Raw genomic sequence first — 10716 nt, 5'->3', positions numbered from 1 at the left:
CTGCTTTGGGAAATGAAATTTGCACATAAAAGGAAAAAAAAACAGAAACAGTAAATGTACTGCTAGCCAACAGAGCAAAACATATTAGAGAATGTTACTGATATAGCATAGGTTCATATAACAGAGCAGTACATATCGTAAACATTTTACGAAACTTATCCTTCTCCAAATAATATCTAAGAACTTAAGAAAAAGACAAACTAATCTCCGGTTACTAAGGTTTCAATTTAAGTAACTATGCTCAAGTTAATCCACAGTCAGCATATTAAAGTCTGTGTCTCTTAGATGTTTTCTCCCATATATCCGCAATGACAGTAGGGCATTCCCTTTTCAGTTTCTCATAGCCTTTACTTGCCACCACCACAGCAACCATTCTATTCGAAGAGTTCATAATAAACTCAATGCCAGCATCTTTGAGCTGGCTGCAATGGCGCTGGTGGGCTAGAGCTAGCGTGGTACCCACAGTCTCGGCACTTAGAACCTCGCACAGCTTGCTCTCGCACATCAATTTCATCCTTTCCATGGCATGCCTATCTGCAGCGACAAGCAAATGCCTAAGCATTTCTTCATACTCGTCATTATTCAGGTCACCCATCCGAGGCAACGAATCCTTGTAGATGAAATGAAGCAGTCCTCTGAAAGCAGCGGGCTGCATGTCTTCAACACTAACAATGCACCTTTGTTCGTCCTTCATTGGACCGTAAAACTCCGCCCAGAAGACCACTGAACGCATTGCGAGAATGATCTTATGAGCTGAGAAAACCTCATGCTTGACAATGAAAGATACATCAGCTCCCTCTGTAGCGCCCAGCAAGTTACTGAGATTATCCAATAGCTCTGATGACGACGGCACTCGGACCACAACTTCCATCTTGGGCTCCTCCACATGTACCTCCTTGAAGTTGATCACTGTAAGATTGCACTGGATGCATAGAATGTCGTCAATAATATACTCTCCAAGTTCACTCTTCCTCCAAAATTTGGTAAAGCCCTAGCTCGGGGTCGCGGCTGCATTGTAACGGGTGTCAAAAACTGACGGGTCTATCTGGCTAGGGTTTGGCTGGGCATAAGTCTGTGGCCGCGGATCCACTGTGGCCTGGTCGAGCAGCCACATACTGTAGAGCGCCCTCACCTCAGTGTTCTCGGTCTTGAGCTCGAGGTAGACAGACACCCATTTGTTGCTCTCTTCCCTTCTACCGTCGGGGTAGAAGCGGACGCACCAGTCGTAGCCGCTGACGGCGAAAGTAGCAGACTCGATGGCCTTCCCAATGCCATGTGCGATAAGCGGAAATCGTCTTACCCTCGTATGAGGGGACGCCGTGCATGTTTATAGGCAGGGGCGCACATCCCTGATGACAGCGCATACAAGTTGTTAAGATTACATCCTTGAAGGAGAACGGATAAGAGAGAATAAGAGGAGTTCGGTTTACAGGAGATAAGCTATCTATCCAGCCGAAGCACTTAAACATCTATCTCTATCTATCCCTATGTCACATACAATGCTACGTTTAACACCCTCCCTTAATCACAACTTCATCAAGTTGAGATTATGCTTGAAGTCTTCAAAACTCCGTGTGGGCAAAGCTTTGGTGAATCCATCTGCAACTTGATCTCTAGAGTACACAAAACGAATGTCAAGTTGCTTATTAGCTAGTAACCCTTTCTCTGACAAAGTGGAAATCTATCTCGATGTGTTTTGTTCTTGCATGAAACACAGGATTAGCAGATAGATAGGTAGCGCCAAGATTGTCACACCACAAACATGGAGTTTGAGTATTTCTCACACCAAGTTCCTTAAGAATGGATTGAACCCATATAATTTCTGCTGTTGCATTTGCCAATGCTTTGTATTATGCATCTGTACTGAATCTAGACAGTTGCCTGTTTTCTTGCACTCCATGATATCAAGTTAGGACAAAAAATATTGCAGACCCACCAGTGGAGCGCCTATCATCTAGGCTGTCTGCCCAATCAGAGTCTGAGAAGGCACTGACCAAAGTAGATGGTGACTTGCTGAAATTAAGACCAGTGCTCAAAGTATTTTTGACATATCTAACTATACGTTTGGCAGCAGTCCAATAAACAGTAGTAGGTGCATGAAGGAACTGGCATACTTTGTTGACAGCAAAAGAAATATCAGGTCTTTTCAATGTTAAGTACTGCAGTGCACCTACCAAACTCCTGTATTTAGTGCTATCTTCTTTACTTAGAGGTGTACCTTCTGTGAGAGACAGTTTCTCAGAACTTGACAAAGGAGTAGGTGAGGGTTTACAACCTTGCAAGCCATCATTTTTCACCAAATCAGTGGCATATTTTTCCTGGAAGAGATGAAGCCCATCATCATGTTTCTTCACTTCAATCCCTAGGAAATAATGAAGATCTCCAAGATCCTTAAGAGAAAAATCTGCACTCAAATCCTTCAACAATCTAGATATTGCCTCATCAGATGAACTTGTAACAATAATATCATCAAAATAAATGAGGAAAAATATGGTAGTGTTCAATTTATTGTAAATGAACAATGAGGTGTCAGACTTGGAAGGAACAAAGCCAAGTGTTTGTATCTTATGGCAGAGACGTGAGTACCATGCCCTTGGTGCTTGCTTTAACCCATAAAGTGCTTTGTCAAGTTTGCATACAAATGAGGGTGCATTTTCATTCTCAAACCCAGGAGGTTGTTTCATGTATACCTCCTCTTCCAGAACGCCATGCAGAAACGCATTCTGTACATCCAGTTGTCTGAGACTCCAGCACCTGAAAACAGCAATGGACAAAACAAGACGTATGGTTGCAGCTTTAACAACGGGACTAAAGGTATCCTCATAGTCTATTCCATAACGTTGCTTGAAACCCTTGGCAACAAGTATTGCCTTGTACCGATTAATGATTCCATCAGACTTCCTTTTTATTTTGAAGACCCATTTGCAATCAATAAGATTTTTAGCTTATTATGGAGGAACTAGATGCCACGTGTTATTTTTCTCTAGTGCCAAAAATTCTTCCTTCATTGCCTTTTTCCATTTTTCATCACAAAGTGCTAACTCAAGAGTGCTTGGCGGACCTGGTTCACCTGTGGAACAAACTAGGCCATATTTCGTTATATGCTTATAATCAACAGGTTGGATCACACCTTGTTGTAGTCTTGTTCTTCGTGGTGACGGTGCAGCAGGATCAGTTGGCGCAGAAGATCCCGGAGCAAGGACAGGAGTTCTAGATGCTGCGACACCCAAGGAAGATTCGCCTCGTGCTTCTCCTGGATCTTCTGTGGCCGCATCTCGTGACCCAGGCGTTGTAGAGGCTGCAGAAGATCCCGGCCGGCCAACCGGCTCATCATGGGCGCATGATTGCGCGGGCCCGAGCAGATCAGCACCGGATCCAGCGCCTGTGAGCCGCGGCTCAGCGCGCCGCTTGTAGCAGCGCGACTCGTCGGGGAAGCACGCGACACGTTGGCCACTTGGGGGCTGCCAGGTGTGAGGCGACGAGCGGGGCGGAGCGCGCGTGGAGCCACCTCCAGTAGGCGCGGGGCCACCTCCAGCTGCGGTCGGTTGCGTGGCGCGTGCGGAGTCGCTGGCGGTTGCGCGGGCGTGCGGCGCAGCTGTCGGCTCTGGCGCGTCAGCCCACACCGATCCCGCGCAGACTGCCTGCGCTGCTGCTCCTGCAGCAATCCCGAGGCGGATCCAGCGGGTTCCAAGGCAGATTTGCCCCCCATGCCATGACACATGAAATATGGCATTTGGGAAGTGATTTGTGCATCATTTTCTTCTCTGTTTTCACTGTTGTTTTCTCCTGCAACATCACAAAGCTCATGGGTATGGTTAAGAGGGTTAGTCAACATCTGATCAGCACAATTATTTTCTCCCCCGTGATCAAGGCCGGATAGATGAGATGGCAAAAGAAGGATTTCTTGACGGAGTCTAGCGTCGGCATTAGGATGAAGATCAGCAAAAGGAATTTTTGTTTCATCAAAGATCACATCACGAGAAATATAGACACGACCAGTGGAGATGTCAAGGCACTTAACACCTTTATGAAGTGGACTATACCCAAGAAAAGCACATTGCTTTGAGCGGAACATGAGTTTGCGATTGTTGTATGGGTGAAGATTAGGCCAACATGCACACCCAAACACACGAAGTGATTTGTAGTCGGGTTTAACATGAAGTAACCTTTCTACTGGAGTTTCATTATTGATGACACGACTAGGAAGCATGTTGTGGACAACCGTGAGAAAGGCCTCGTCTCAAAATTTAAGGGGCATAGAGGCGCCGGCTAAGAGAGCTAGTCCTACCTCCGCAATGTGGCTGTCCTTACGTTCTGCCGAACTGTTTTGTTGGTGAGCGTGGGGACAGGACACATGATGGGAGATGCCAAGGTTTTGGAAGAACGAGTTCATACCCCCCCCCCCCCAGTCTGATTGAACAGCAATGATCTTGTTGTCAAACTTGCGCTCAATAAGAGCTTGAAAGTTTTAAAAAACTTGAAAGACATCGGATCTTTTCTTAAGAAGATAGATCCAAGAGTATTTGTTGTAGTCATCAATAAAACTCACGTAATATGTGTGTCTACCAACGGAGCTAGGGGTAGGACCCAAAACATCGGAAAAAAATTAATTGCAAAGGTTTTGTAGACACACTAGTTGATATTGGATATGGCAACTGATGACTCTTAGCATGTTGACATGAATCACAAACTGTTTCAACATTGCGCTCACCAACAAATGGGAGCTTATTTTTCCTAAGCAATCTTTCAACTAAAGAAAAAGAGGCATGTCCTAATCGATCATGCCATCGTGTTGACGAAAGTTTGGCAACACCATAAGCATGTTTATTGAATCTTCGACGCTCCGGGATCAACGGGTAGAGTCCTCGAATGCATCTACCTCGATAAAGCACTTTCTTCGTTGCCTGATCATTGATCAAAAAGAAAAAGGGATGAAACTCGAGGAATACATGATTGTCAATGGCAATTCGATGAACGGAAAGAAGATTCATACTAGCACTAGGGACATGCAAAAAATTTCTAAGATGAAGTTTGCGATGGGGAGTTTTAATAATTGTATGACCAACGTGACGAATCCTCATACCTGCACCACTAGCAGTGTGGATTTGGTCCTTGCCGGGGTACTTTTCCCGCGTGGTCACCTTCTCAAGTTCGCTGGTGATGTGTTCGGTGGCACCACTATCGACGTACCGGTTGGTGTCGACGCTGTATGAGCCATCCGCAGCAGCCGCCACCTTGTCTTCATCCTGGGACTCATCATCCTCCTCATCATAGCGATACCAGCAGTCCCAGGCGCTGTGCCCGAGCTTACCACAGATCTGGCATCATGACGCATCAGGGCGCGCTTGGTTGGAGCCGCGGCCACCGCCACCGCCGCGGCCCTTGGAGTTGGTGGAGGGGGGAACGGCCGGCGCGGGGAGTGGTGTTTTTGGAGGAGTTGCCACCACTGCCCGATCTGGTCTTGCCGCGTTGAGGTCCGCCGTGGCGGCCGCCGCGGCCACGAGAGGTGGCGTTCGAAGATGACTTGAAGCCGCCTGAACCCTGGTAGAGTGCCATGCGCTGGTCAAAATTGCTTAGCATGGTGAATAGCTCATCCAGGTTGACAGGGGAGGTGCGGGCGTCGAGGGCCAACACCAGAGGCTGGTACTCCATGTCCAGCGCATGGATGATGTAGGAGACGATCTCGTCGTCTTGCAGCGGTTTGCCGGCCGCGGTGAGTTCATCAGCGAGGTCACGCATGTGGGCGAAGAAGGTGGCGATCGGCTGAGTTCCCTTCTGCGCATGAAGCAAAGCCGTGCGGATTTTGTTAACGCGGCTGAGCGACTGCGAGGAGAACATGGCCGCCAGGGTTTTCCAGAGCGCATGCGTCGTGGTGATTGCGGTCACCTACACCAACACCTCTTTGGAGAGATTATTGAGCAGGTACCCGAGCACTTATTGATCCTCCCGAACCCAGATTGGGTGGAGAGGGTTGGGCTCGGTGGAGTCCTTGCCGTCCTTGTCCTTGCCAGGAAGGAAGCGGTCTGGCTCCGGCGTGCTACCGTCGGCATAGCCGAAGACGCCAGCTCCCCTTAGCTGTGGCGTGATCTGGACGTGCCACAGTACGTAGTTCGTACAGGTGAGCTTCTCCGTGACCTGGCTGTTGAGGCCGATCTGGGAGGAGCCGGAGGAAGACATGCTATGCACTAATGGAGATTGGAAAAGCTAGATGTATTGGAAGAGGGATGCTCTGATTACCATGTGTGATAGGCAGAAAGCGTCTTACCCTCGTATGAGGGGGCGCCGTGCATGTTTATAGGCAGGGGCACACATCCCTGAGACAACGCATACAAGTTGTTAAGATTACATCCTTAGAGGAGAAGGGATAAGAGAGAATAAAAGGAGTTCGGTTTACAGAAGATAAGCTATCTATCCAGCTGAAGCACTTAAACATCTATCTCTATCTATCCCTATGTCACGTACAATGCTACGTTTAACACGCCGAAGCCCCCTGTACAGGCTGTACCTGTCCATCTTGAAGACGTGCGTCCCATGCATAGTCTCGGGGGCGCAAGTCGAGGCGGTCCTCGTTAGTGAGCTCTCGGGCGTGGCCATCGCTGGCCTCTAGGTGGGCAGAAACTAAGCATGCCGGCGGCGGTGATGGGAGCCGCGGCGAAGGGGAACAGCGATGGGGCGATTCGCGAGGCGGCAGTAGCGCACAGCGAGTGGTGGGAACAATCGAGTACAGTTGGTGAAAAGAATTTTGCAATTATATGGCGAAATTGTTCGGCCCAACTATTCCATGAAGGATTCCAATTACAGCTTACCAAAAAACTGACCAAGACGGATTCCATACAAGCTGAATTGAGACCAATTCGGAAACAGGCTGGCCGGGCCGGTTTCTGGAAATTTTGGTGAACCCTGAAAAAATTGAATACCCTCCTAAAAATTCAAAAATAATAATAAAAAAAGTGGTCACGCTGCAGTACGCAGGAACCGAACAGGCGCCCTTCTGCTCAAAAGGAGGCCTTCTGACCACCAGTAGAAACGGGGTTAAATTAAATATATTTTGACGCTACAATTTTTTGAATTTAATTTTTATTTGAAAACTGGGTTTTCCGGCCTGAACCAGAAAAAATAAAACTTGATTCAGACACCTATTCCATGACAGATTCCCATTCCAATTCCAACTTGCCGAAATTTTATAACTTTGAAAAGGAAAAATTAAATGGATAGTGTGTGAACTCTGAATGTTTTGTAATCCCATTTTTCTTTCATGAGAAGTGGAATCTTTTTTTATTCTGCATAAATTCATTCTCATAGTGTGAATGGAATTGCCCATTACACACGCGGAATTATCTCCCAATTTATGTGTGACTAGGAGAGCCGTTGTTCAACCAACGAGGTGACATGTGGGAAGTGCATGGATGAATCCGGATACATATGAACCCACTTTGAAAAACACATTTCTAAATACTAAAAAAATCTGAAAAAGGTTGCATGGGTACGTCTTCATATTATATGTGCATGCATAAAGTTTCACGAAAAAAATAACTTTTTTGTGGCCTATGCAAAAAAGACAAAAAATTATGTCGTGAAACGCTATTTAGAAGCACTAAAATTTGTCTTTTTTGTAGAGGCAACAAAAAGACATTTTTTTACAAAACTTTGTGCCGCCCACACACATTTGGCAACATGTATGCATGAAATTTTCTTTTATATTTTTTGACATTTTAAAACATGCTTAAAATGCTTTTTTTTTCAAAAGTGGGTGCAAATGCCCCTGGGTTCAGGACGTGCCCACTCCGTGACATGTCCGCTATGGAACTCTGTCTTTTTTATAAAAGGATCAGATCAATTGTAAAAATTCACTCGAAGTACAAATCACGTCAAACATAATAAAAATTACATCGATATGCATGGACCATCGAACGACCACAGCCGCTACCAAACATAATAAAAATTACATCGATGTCCTTGCCTTCGCTCCCAACCGGAGCTGGCCTAACCTTGCTGATGACAGCCGGGAGTCTTCGTGCACGTGCCACTAAGGACCAGCGCCATAAAGCCACGGTTGTTGTTGTTGAATTCTTGAATAGATCTAAAGAACCTGGCACCAAATCTCATCGTTGGGTATGCACGATGAGAAATCCTAACCACGCCACCCTGAAGAGCTGGCATGAATGTACGTTGGAGCTTCGTGTAATCCATCCTGATGCATGAACTTTTGGAGGATCGGAGCCCGGAAGATTGGCTCAAAGAAGAAACGACTAAAACCCAACCAAACTACTAGCCAGAGCCGAGGCATTTGGATTCGCCTCCTCTCTATTGGCCACCGAACCGGCAGGCGAAGGGGAGGCGAATTCGTGGGCTAGTTAGCGGAGATTGAATGGAGGAAAACTTTGCCTAGTCACCTTGCAAGAAGGGAAAGAAAAGCATTGCGAAAGTCTATCCTTGCACCACTCTGGCTTATTGTATGGTTTTATCAAGCGATAGAGCCGGAGGAGGCATGTGTGGAAAAACTTGAGGCGGCTTCTACACCTGTGTCCTACATCGTTTGAGGTTGTCCCATGCCCGAATTGGGAAAAGAGAAAGTACAAATATATGAGATTTATTTATAAAGTAAAAGAACACCGACGTGAAAAGGGGGAGGGGGCCATTGGATGACATGGAGAATGCAAGCACGCCACATCCATATTCTACCAACATATTATCATGCATAGTAAAACCTTCCTAACTAAAAATAAGAGGGTTTTGCGATTCAAATTTTGAACTGCGAAAAGGTCTTATATTTAATTGCAGAGGTAGTGGTAGTCAAATAATTATTGGAAAGTTGCACCTTATGTGTGTCTAAATGGATGGAGCATTGTTCTTGGATATCAAAGTCATAAAGTAGGGATAATACACTACTCTTTTTTCCATGGCTTTGCATCTTATATTGAAGCCATAAAGTAGGCACAAACATTAAATGTCTATGGGCCTTCGTAAATTTGCTTCGTGAAATCACTAATTAAGGGGGACTTTTTGCTAAGGTCACTCTTACTTTCTCTGGTTCGGACAAGTGGCCACTGTATGTATGCCTCTGATCTCAACCTGATAGTTTCCATTTTTCTTAGTTTCGTTTTTCTAGAACAGTTTATCTCTTGAACTATGCGTTCATATCACGAACAGCTTTCACGTTGGACTTCTCACATCGAGGTCTTTGAAACTAGGTCTCATGTTAATAGGTTTCGACAATATTTTTTTTGTCACATAACAATGGAAATCAAAAAAGGAAATTAGAAAAATAAAAACCAAGAGAACGAAAACCGAAAAAGGTCCAAAACTCGTAAAACAAACGGTCAGTGCTTTTTCATAAAATAATTTTGGAAGCACAGGTTGTGCTTTTCCTTTTTTCGTGGAAGTACAACTATGTTTTTCTTTTTTAGGAAGCATAGTTGTGCTTCACGCGGAAGCAAATGCTGTATCTTTTTCTTTTTAGGAATCACAGGTTGTACTTTTCTCTTTTCGGAAAGCATAATTGTGCTTCTTGTGGAAGCACTGACTGTGCTTTTTCTTTTCTTGGAGAAGCACAACTGTGCTTTTATTTTTTCAAAAAGCACAATTGTGTACCGCATGGAAGCGCGGGCTATGCTTTTTCCTTTTTTGGGAAAGCCCAACTATGTTTTTTCCCTTTTCGAGAAGCACAACCGCGCTTCTTGCATAAGCACATGTTGTGCTTCTCCTGAAAAACCACTACTTCTCGAGAACCAAGGGAAAATTGTGTTAAAACTTGCAAAAGACTAAGAAAAAAACAAAATGCTAGAAAAATAAAACAAAAGCGCGTGCAGAAAAAAAATTAAGGGTGCGTTCAAAGCGCGACATGGCGACGGTTGGGCGCACTACTTGGCGCGCTCCCGGGGCTCAAAAGGTGACATCTACGGTAGCGTCCAAAGGAGTACCCGCTAGTTGCTCCCATTGTTTTGAGGTACCCTGTGAGGGGTATATCAAGACCCCCTATTCAATGCCTGCAGGAGTCAAACAGTCAGGTGTGAGCGCATTACATTTTTTAAAAGTGTATTTTCTTTTTAATAATTTTCTGTAATATACACATTTTAATAATATAGTGGACATTATTTTAAAAAGACACTGAACCTTTTTTTAACTGATGGTGAACATTTCTTTAATACAGTGAACTATTGGTAATATACATTGAACATCTTTTAAATATATATTTAACATTCCTTTAATATACGTTGGATATTTTCTTAATACACGATGAATATTTTATAACGCACGATGAACTTTTGCTAATATAAGATTAACATTTTTATAATATACGGTGAATTTCTTTTACATTCACACTGACCTTTTCTCTAAACACTTAACTTTTTTGTAATATAAGGTGAACATTTTCTTAATATACAATGACCAATAACGAATTGTTCACCATGTATTAGGAAACCAAATAAACAAACAAATATTCATTGTATACTAATGAATTGTTCACCATGTACTTAAAAACCAAAACGAACAAATGTTCATCGTGTAGTAATCAATTCTTCACCATGAATCAAAAAATTTCTTAATATGTATTAATAAAAACCCAAACAAACAAAAAATGGAAAGAACTAGAAAGAAAAGGTCAAACATAAAAACAAAGAAAAAAGCAATAGGAAAACAAACAAAAAGAAATATTAAACGAACCTACAGCACGCACTGCCACGAATTGGGTTGGCACACCTGTGGCTACTGCGG

The 10716-nt window shown here is 44.4% G+C and overlaps 1 pseudogene; it reads right to left on the bottom strand.

Annotated features, from left to right (window-relative positions):
• Positions 1-265: 265 nt before the first annotated feature.
• LOC125524218 lies at positions 266-6594 on the bottom strand (annotated as a pseudogene).
• Between the last annotated feature and the right edge of the window lie 4122 nt (positions 6595-10716).

This window comes from Triticum urartu, chromosome 7 (assembly GCF_003073215.2).
Source record: "Triticum urartu cultivar G1812 chromosome 7, Tu2.1, whole genome shotgun sequence".
NCBI lineage: Eukaryota > Viridiplantae > Streptophyta > Magnoliopsida > Poales > Poaceae > Triticum > Triticum urartu.
This window is presented reverse-complemented; position numbering and strand designations above follow the sequence as displayed.